The sequence below is a fragment of the Camelina sativa genome, chromosome 15 (genome assembly GCF_000633955.1).
Source record: "Camelina sativa cultivar DH55 chromosome 15, Cs, whole genome shotgun sequence".
Taxonomy (NCBI): Eukaryota; Viridiplantae; Streptophyta; class Magnoliopsida; order Brassicales; family Brassicaceae; genus Camelina; species Camelina sativa.
Genome location: NC_025699.1, coordinates 13114094 through 13124521, shown reverse-complemented (window position 1 = coordinate 13124521; position 10428 = coordinate 13114094). Strand labels below are relative to the sequence as shown.

The 10428-nt window shown below is 27.3% G+C and overlaps 1 pseudogene; it reads right to left on the bottom strand.

The window, feature by feature from the left end:
* Nucleotides 4198-5299, bottom strand: LOC104748420 (annotated as a pseudogene).

Sequence of the window (10428 nt, the reverse complement as noted above, 5' to 3'; positions counted from 1 at the left end):
AAATTGCAAATTTATAAAACTTTTACTAAAATTTAAAATACAATACCAAATTTTTATGAAACAAAAAAAACATTAAAGATAAATAAAAAAAACAAACAAACATATTACTTAATTAAAGCACACAAACATTTTATTTAATTAATACATAGTTTAATGTCTAAATTTATTCCATATATTCTCAATCAAATCCTCTTTTAATTTGTGAAAAATTGTTTGCAAAAAATTATATCCATTCACAGCCTGCCACGTCAGCTTAGAACTGGACCAAGATCAGTTCTACATCAAGAACTGATCTTAGTGTTTTTCTGCCACTATTCATTATATTTATAATTTTAATGAGCTAAGAACACCCTTTATGTTCTCCCTATAAAGATGGCCTAAAGCTGTAATCAAAAACGTTGTTGATAAGAAAATAACGAAAAAAAGACGGTGTAGGTTACTTCAGTCCCTCGTAAGAAAAGGTTTTAATTATCCATCAAAATAGCTAATTATGTTTCTTACATAGTTCAGATTCAGACCCGATGAAAGAAGTGTGGTGACGATCCGAATACCAATTACAAACACAACGAGTGGCGGATGCAGAATTTTATGTATGGGGCACAAAACACCTTATAATTAATAATAGTAATTTTATGCTATAAAATATTAAATAAATAAATATTTTTGATATCAAAATAATACTATATATTTTAATAACATTATTGTATGTTTTGAAAAAAAAATAAGCCAAAATTTTGAAAGTACTGTTTAAATTGGTTTATAAATATACTTAATTACATATACTATAAATATGTTTAATTTATTAATTAGAAAAATACAAATTTACAAGCTTACAATTCACTATAAAATATAAATACATATATTACATTTAAATTTATTTATCTAACCATATCACACAAATTTTTATTTTAAAAAATAAATAAATTAACTATAAAAGAGATAAATTAACTATAAATTAACTGTGACTGTGGCAGGCCACGGTGGTTGTGGAAGAGCAAAGTCAGAGTAGGTCGGAGCTGGAGAAAAGAAAAACGAGAAAAAGGAATAAGAAAATAAAGCAACTTGGAGAGATGCCTTTGGAGGCTCGTCAGGGCCGGCTGTGTCATCGGATTAGAAAGACAAAACACCTGCGTGATCACCATTAAGCCATGAGCTCGTAGCAACTGACGGGAGTCGGAACGGAGTTATATTCAAGAAGTTATGTGGGTTGCTCCCTACGCAAGAAATTACTGGAACTGCCCAAACCAGAAACCCTAGAAATCAGATTCGAGGTTGTCTCCTTGGAACAGTTTTTGGTAGTCCAAAACTTACCCGATCGAGCTGAGATTTGGTGGGGAGCTTTACGGTACTACTGGCTACAGATTCAACGGTGGGATTATGATTTTAACGGTTAGTTGTGGTTTTTCACTCTTGTGTTTTGAGACATTTGTATGGAGTAAATAGTAACATTTTAATGTTTGGTTTGACAAACGAGGTTGGATGGAGCTAAAGCTTTGTATGAGTGTTCTTGAATATTGGGTCTAACATGGGAAAGGAGAAATGAGTTTCAATGTTTAAGTGGCAAAGGAAGAGGACAATTCTCGAGATAACGAAACACAAGAGTTATGAAAGATGAGGATATGTCTGAACCAAAGAAAATGGAGATAGATGGTGAGATAAAAAAAAAAGTGATGAAAAAGCTGTAACAGAAAATAAAGAATCAGAGGTTTAGACAAATGGAGACAATGCTCAGACTGAAAAAGCTGTGATGAAAGATAAAGAGTCAGAAGTTAACTATTGATTGTAGGCAAGACTCATTCTTTGGAAGAAGAGATGTTAGAGTTTTACAAATACTAAACTGTAGACTAAAAGACCACTAGAGTAAAACAAATATATTTGTTTTGGAAGAAGAGATGTTAGAGTTTCACAAATACTAAACTGAACACTAAAAGACCACAAGAATAAAGTACATATCTGGAGCAAGAATAATGAAAATGTTTCTTTGATGAAGAGATTGACACTAGGAACCGATAGGTGAAACATTTTCCTTCATTTTTATTTATTCGAATATGCGACGAAGGTGGATATTGAAATATTTTTTGGTTTGAGGCGGATTATAATTCAGAGAATTTCATTATGATATTTATATGGTATGGTTTTGGCCTTTTGCGATCCTACAGTTTTTATTATTGAAATATTATATTTTCTTCTAATGTTGAAAAATCATGTTTAAGGTAAGTAACAACTCAAAATGATAATCAATCAACACATGCTTTGATTTTTTAATTATTATTGCAAACAACATATAAAAATTATCTTTAAAATAATTAAAATAAAAACAAAATAAAAAAATAACCCCGCGGCGTAGCGCGGGTACTATCCTAGTATTATATAATAAAGTAGAGTACCACTCTCAAAACTTTCTCTCTGGGACTGTCACCTAAAAAACTGAGACGCTGTTATCTGTCCAATTCTTTTTTTTTTAACCATTGGGCCACAACTGGCCGGTCCATTAGTCAAATTTCTACATTCGTAGGAGTCAGGATTCGATCCTGGGTGTAATGGTACTTTCTACAAATGGACTTACCTCCTGCCACTGCACTAAGGTCACTTCACAGTTATCTGTCCAAATTTATGTTATATAATTTTTTTAGTTTTTCATCTCTTAATGTATTCAACTAAAAATATTTAAAACAATAACTAAATAAAAAATAAACTAAGTAAAGAAATGAAAATTTTAAAGATTAAGAACAATACTATAAGTTTTATTTGTAATAATAATATGATTCAAATTTTAATAGAAAAATGATCATACTTCAAATTTTTGAAAGTATTATTCAGTTTTATAATTAATGTAAAACAAAAATTCTAATTAAAATAAAAACAAAGACAGCTAGAATAAGTACTTAAATTTTAGCGGTGCAGTGTTCTAAACTGAATCAGGGAAATAACACTGACCATTATAGAGTAGTCAAAAAAAAAATTACAATATCTCATAACCTACATATGGGTCACTATAACAACAACATCATAAAAGTAACAAAAAACCAAAAATAAAACAAAACCATCATCTATAGCAAAACTTAAATATTACTAATGGATGTTATTCTCTAATACTATGAAGCAAGCTCAATGCCAACACATGCACACACCCACCTCATTTTCAAAAATCAAACACCAAAAAACAACATCTACTACACAATCTCATATTCTAACAACTACAAATTACAACCAAACAATTCACATTTTAGAAACATAACCAATTTTTATATTAACTTCCATGAATAATTTGATAGATTTTATACACGCAACTATCCTGTCATTTGGATCAGCCAACTCGCAAGCACTCAATATCTTTTTTGAAATCGATTATCACAATCCAAATACGACAAGAACACTTGATATGGAAACCGTAATATAAAATCTAAAAATAACACAAAGACAAGCCACCCAAGACGAAAAAAAATAATGTTCAATTTGTCTTCAAGATCTTCAAGAAACTCAAAATATCAACTTTTTATTTTGCAATCACAAATTCTACAATGAATGTATTGCATTTTGGTTACATCACAAAATAACATGTCCTAATTGTAGAATACAAATAGTATAACTATAATACAATTTAAAATTCAATAAAAGAAATATCAATAATATAATAATATTTAAATTATTAAAAGGATTTTAAATTTTTCATAATTTAGAAAATGATGACCTGATCATTTAGAATTAACTATATAGTTAACGAATACAAATCAAATAATTCCAAAGCTCTAATGACTTTTAACCAAAAAACAAAGTCTCTCTATACAAATAATTTTTGTTGGTATACTCCACATTGTAAAATCTCTCGAAAAAAATTATTAGCCAAATCGGCAAATCCTAATGACTTTTAACAAAAAAAAAAAACTAGTATAACAATCTCGTGCAACGCACATGAGTCAACCTAGTAATAAAGAAAGGAGAAAGAGTGGTGTAGATAGCTATTGTTTCTTAATCACTAATTTTAAAAACAATTAAAAGGCCGAATGGTAACAAAGTTTTCGTCCCATAGCTGAGAGTTAAACAAATAAATGTAAAGTGCAGCGGATAGATAAATTCTTTTCTTTTTTGGTTGTAAAATGTTAAAATGAAAGCATTATAAAATATTTATAACCAAAACAAAATAGAAAGTTGTCAAAATAATGTTGTTCGATCTACACCAACATATATAAAAATCATTTAACTCCGAAGAAAAGGATATAGCTCATACCTAAGATTACAACTCGTACCCAAAACTCTTGCTCCTTTTTTACCATCACAACACTTCGAAAGTTGATTGATACTCCATTCCAAACAAGGCTGGCAGTCAGCTACGTCTTTTGCACACTGCACCATTGCATACACTTTTTGTGTCCCAATTCTCTCCTCTGCTGCTGCATAATATAAAAACTCGACGCCGTCCGCGCCCGTCTTATCAGCTTTCACAGTCAGCTGTCGTAGGAATTCCTTTGTCTTCTTGTTGAACAACATTTTATCCCCCCTCACATTGTTTGGGTTATGCATTGAGAAAGTATTCTTGTAATTCATCTTCCTTGGGGCTTGGTCATTGATCATACTAATATCGAGAAAACACTGGTCGTACCATATTATCCCCCCTTTATTTCTCGGACATCTCTTACGAAACTGTCAAATAAATATACATACATGTTATGGTTCATCTCAAATGATACTTTAAACTTTCAATGCAAAGAATGACTCAATAATGCTTTGCAACTTTATATAACTATTTCGTAAGATAATAAAGTATAATATATCGATAATAAGATGTAAATTTGTGACCCCGGCTCAAAGTGTTTTTTTTTCCCCGGCTCAAATTTGTTTGTTTCTTTTTTTTTTTTTTTTTTTAAACTCCAGTCTAAGTTTTGGTTTTCAATAATCATTTATCTTTTAGCTCTATTGTGATGTTATACTTATACACCACACCACAATATGTATATCATATATGTTAATATGTAATAATGTTGAAGTGACCTTACCCCGGCAACGGCTGTGTCGTAGCAGGTTCGACAGTTGGACTTGTACGAGTCCCCACGACACTGGAATATGATGGTAGTGGAATTGCGACCCTCAGTATTAGAGCTGTGTACGAACCCCTGTCTAGTATCGTCGGCGACGAAACGGATGAGAGAGTTGAGGTCTTTCTCGTATTTACTTCCCTGCTGGTATTTTCCTTGGTTAACCCGGCATTTGTGGTGAAGATATTCATTCGTAATATTCAGGGATGAAACGCTGCATATGAGGAGTTGTATAGCCAATATATAAAAAGAAATGAGGCATTTGCATAGAGAATATGACGAGTACATTATATTGAATTCGTAATATTCAGGGATTAAGATGTTTTTAGGAGACTCAGAACGATTTTAGTTTATTGACACACATCAGTAACTGATTTAACTATTTTTCTCAAAACACTATTCTCTCTTTTGGCTACTTTATACAAAATGCTATTGTATCATTTGAGTTTGTAGAAAAAATGTTTTTTTTCCCTCAAAAGTAGAAGAAATGTTCTTTCTTCTTTTTTTTTGGTCTGTAACAGACAGAAGAGAGGGGTCGGGTATTTTTCGGCGAAGGGTGAGGATGGCCAATGGAAAAGTCAAAATTTTACATGTTTTACTTTTAAGTTAAATTATTTTAGGGAAATATAATCACCGTACCACAAGTTTTGATGAAGGAACAAACGGATTTCGGGATTGGGGATTTGTTAAAGTGAGTTAAAGTGTATCATCTTGTTAGAAGTTTAACCCTACTATCATGCGATATATTACAAAAAAATGTCATTACATTTTAATTAATTTTATAATTAATAAATTAAAAGTTTATATTGGTTTATAAAATAAAAACAATATTTTAAAAATTATTTAATAGATTCTATTAATTGTTTCATAAATTTTAGAAAATAATAACAAACTAATATAAAATAATTATAAATTTTAATTTTATTTATAAAATTAAGATTAAATATATGCAATCGTTTAATAATGATATATATATATATATTTTAAAAATAACATACAACATTACTTATATTTTAACATTATATCTTATTTATTAAATATTTTTTTGCACTATACATCAACACAGTGACATATTATTAAAATCTAAGAAATAAGAAATGTTCTATTTTATTCAAAATACTATATACAAAAAAATCAAAAAATTAAATCAAGATTTTTAAACACTACCGCTTCAATACAGAGTTTGTTTTATTTTCTAGATTTTACCAAATTTATATGATTCACGGATTTGAACATTATAGCATGTACCGAAGACAGGTTAAAACTAGAATATGAAACTAAATAAATTAAATGTACAAGATTATTAATATATAAAATATACCAAATAAAACTTTTACTATTATTTTATAAGTAACAAATTACACTAAAATTTATATAAAATTTATATAAATTTATATAATTATATCGTTTTTGTTCGGTTTGTTTGAAATCTTTTTGTCTTGCTTTGAGGGTAACCAAGTTTGTTAAGAACAATACTTGGGTTCACCCCTAGGGGTGAATCTCTTGATTTACCTCCTTATAAATTAATTAAGGAAATAAAATCTGTATACATTATTATAAAATTAAAAACTTTAAACCGTTCTTTTATAAACTCAAACCAATATATCATTTTATTCAAATTGTAAAATCTAAACACTAACCATCTCATTTGTAAACCCATACCGACATATAATTTAATTTTAATTATAAAATCTAAACCTAACCATCTCATTTGTAAATCCAAACCGACATATAATTTTTCTCTAATTGTAAAATCTAAATCCTAACCATCTCATTTGTGAACCCAAACCGACATATAATTTTATTCTAATTGTAAAATCAAAACCTTAACTACCTCATTAGTAAACCTAAACCGACATATAATTCCGTTTTAATTGTAAAATCTAAACCCTAACTACTTCATTTGTAAACCCAAACCGACATATAATTTTTTTTTAATTGTAAAATTCAAACTCTAATGATCACCTTATTTATAAACCCAAACCGATACATAATTTTTTTTTAATTTTAAAAATCTAAATCATGCCAATATTTAACTTTCCATAATTAAAAGTATACATAATTTGTTTACTTAATTTGTTTTGCTTTTTAATTTAAGTTTGATTTATTTTTAAAATGAAATATTAGATAAAAAATTTTGATTGGTTGAGAGGAGAGGAGGTGAACAAAAGGGTTCACCCCTATATGTGAACCTAAGTATTTTTTTTTGTGCTCAACACGTAGAGTCGTTGAACCTTTCAGGGGTGGGACTGAATTAAGACTTTTGTTATTCCCCTTTCCTTAGAAAATTAGGGCTGCCCACTTTTACTAGAACTATTTCTAATTAATTTTATAATCTATATAATAATAGTAATATTAATAAATGTAAAAATACAGTTACTTCTTTTCGTTGTATTTTTTATAAAATATTTTATTTTTATTTTTTGACAGATAATTGCTATGATTGAGTCTGTTGAAAATAGAGTTGTGTCTCTAAGAAACAATTGTGTATATTCAAATGTTCACATCTCTAAGAATTTATATATCTTTTATTTTTTTGGAAAATTTTCAAACTTTCTTTTCAACACAGATTTCCATAATAGAATGAATGAAATAGTTTGAAGTTCAATTTTCAAGGTCATTGTTTTCAACATACATAATTTTAACATTGTGATGTTAAAATGACTTCTGTGTGAAAAATCTATTGCAGTTTTGATTTATTTTATAAATTGTTGTAATATTTAATTATATTCAGTCTTTGAGCATAATTCTTTCATAATATTAATTTTATTTATTAAATCTAATAAAGGAATTTATTCTAACCATTTAATTGAACCGTTGCAACATTTAGTATATTTAATATGTAAAATCACATCACTTGGATAAACTCTTCATAAATTATTATTTATTAATTCTTAATTACTAAATAAATAGTTGTAACCTTTTAATTAAACCACAAAAAATTTGTTTATTGATGAACCATTAAAACTTTTGATTTATTATATTATATGAACCACTGCAACTTTTGGTAAATTTGATATAATTTTTTCTACAATACGAAAATATATTTTAATTTTTTTTTGTTGTCGTTTAATTAAATCTAATTTATTTCTAGAATCATTGTAACTTTTGATTTTTTTTATCAATCCTTTTGTTGTGTATCGTTTATATTTATAGCCATCAAAACATTTTCTTTTATAAATGTCATATTTTTCATTACAACTCTTCTTTATGTTTTTTTTTTTTCATTTAGTATTAGGATCGGACCCGTGCTACAGCGCGAGAAATATTTACAGAGATATATATGATCCGTAACATAATGAAATATGCTACATAACTATAATATGGTCGATTATAAAGAATCATTTTGTGTAATAAGTTTAGATAAAATATTATATTAAAAAAGAGTATATTCATAAAAAAAACTTTTTTTAAGTTGTAAAGATTGCATTCATAAAAATTACACACTCACAATGTAAAGATTGCATTAGTAAAAATTACACTCACAATGTATGTTACGGAGTAAGCAGATTATATTAAAAGTCTATTCTTAAATAAGTAATATTACAAAGTATGATACTGTTTAGCTAATTTTTTTACATGTTTTTTCCCATTCAATATTACATATATACCTTCAATAATTAATTTAAATTAATTACTCCAATGATTTTAAGATGTTCTGACCCATTAAAAAACTACATATATATCAATAAAAAGGAATTTTATTAACTACTCCAATAATATATCAATGATGGAGAAATCGAACTATGATTTGTCATAAAATAAAGAGAAAATAATAGACTTAGAAAATACTCTACATCAGAAGAATTAATGTAAATATATTCATAAAAAAATATTTGTGAACAGAAATATATTTATCGCTGACTATATGACGGCTAGTTTGAATACAAATTTTCTTTGGATAAATTACTCTACAATTAGAAATAGAATTTATATATTCGATTAAATATTATGAATATTCCAAATTGATGTTTCAAACAAATACAACATTAGGAATACATTAAATTTGTTTCGATCTTGTGATCATGGTCTCTCCTTTCTTTAACCCCTGATTTCCTATGGCATATTTAAAAAAGTTAACTATAAATTTAGATATAAGAAAAAATAAAAGGATATATATATATATATATATATAATCTGAAAAAATCAATATCGTATTATATAAAGCTTGATGTCAAAGTTACTCATTAACGAGATCGTGACACATGTCAATTGTATCGATAAGATATCGACACGTGTCTAGATTAGTGCTTAACATGATTGCGACATGTGTCAAATTAACACATGTCAATTGTATCGATAAGATATCGACACATGTCCAGATTAGTGTTTAATTAACATGACTGCGACATGTGTCAAATTAACGATCTTAGATTTTGACACATTTCTAAGTTAATTGCAAAAAAATATTTACCAAACAATAAAAAACTAATCCAAAAGTAAAAAAAGGAAATATTTACCTATCGCCGTAAAGAAATAGAGCATATATCTTATTACATAAAAATGTATATTAAGTGGTATCTCATATCAAATCAAAACCTTAAGTACACTAGAAAATCATGAACAACAAAGAGACAAATACAAACCATGAGAAATCAGAAAACTTTGCTAGCAAAAGAAAACGGGGTATCATGAGTGATGATGAGATTGCTATGATCGAAAAGACACTTGCAGATGAACCTCATATAAGGCTGGATTTAACTATGCTTCATATATGGATAGACAAACTAAATCAATGTGTAAGTATAATATTTATATAGTGCTACACATATATCTTCGACTACTTCCACTTATCTGACTATTTTCACATCTATGAATAATAGACATCACATTATTTTTAAATTTTTCATTGATTTTCATTGTCTAACATAATTTACCAAAATACAGGGTTCCCAAATTACAAGTTCACAACTTAGACGAAGATACATACTTTTATTCTATTTGTCTTATACAATTTTAGATATGAATCTATGTACTATCAATATTTGTTTATTTCTTCTTTTTAATATTTTAATTTAATTATGCTGTAGCATTTTTAGATTTTAGTTATATTATTTAGTTAAAATTTGATTTTCTTATCAGAAATTCGTGATATTTTAAAATAAAAATTCTATATTATTTTGAGTTTCTTTTTTTTTTTTCAGTTAAAGATATGTAAGATCTTTATTTATTTATTCCTTTTAAAAAAAATATTTTAAATTTATTATGTTGTAATATTTTTAGATTTTTATATTTTTGTTTATATTTTATATCTAGAAATTATCTAAGACTCCTATATCATCGTGGTTATATTTTTTTATTTTTTAATTGTCTTTTAATTTTTCAAATTTTATTGGGTTGGTCATAAACTCATTGCAATCATGTAGATATTTTTCCGTCAGTTTTTCATCTAAAA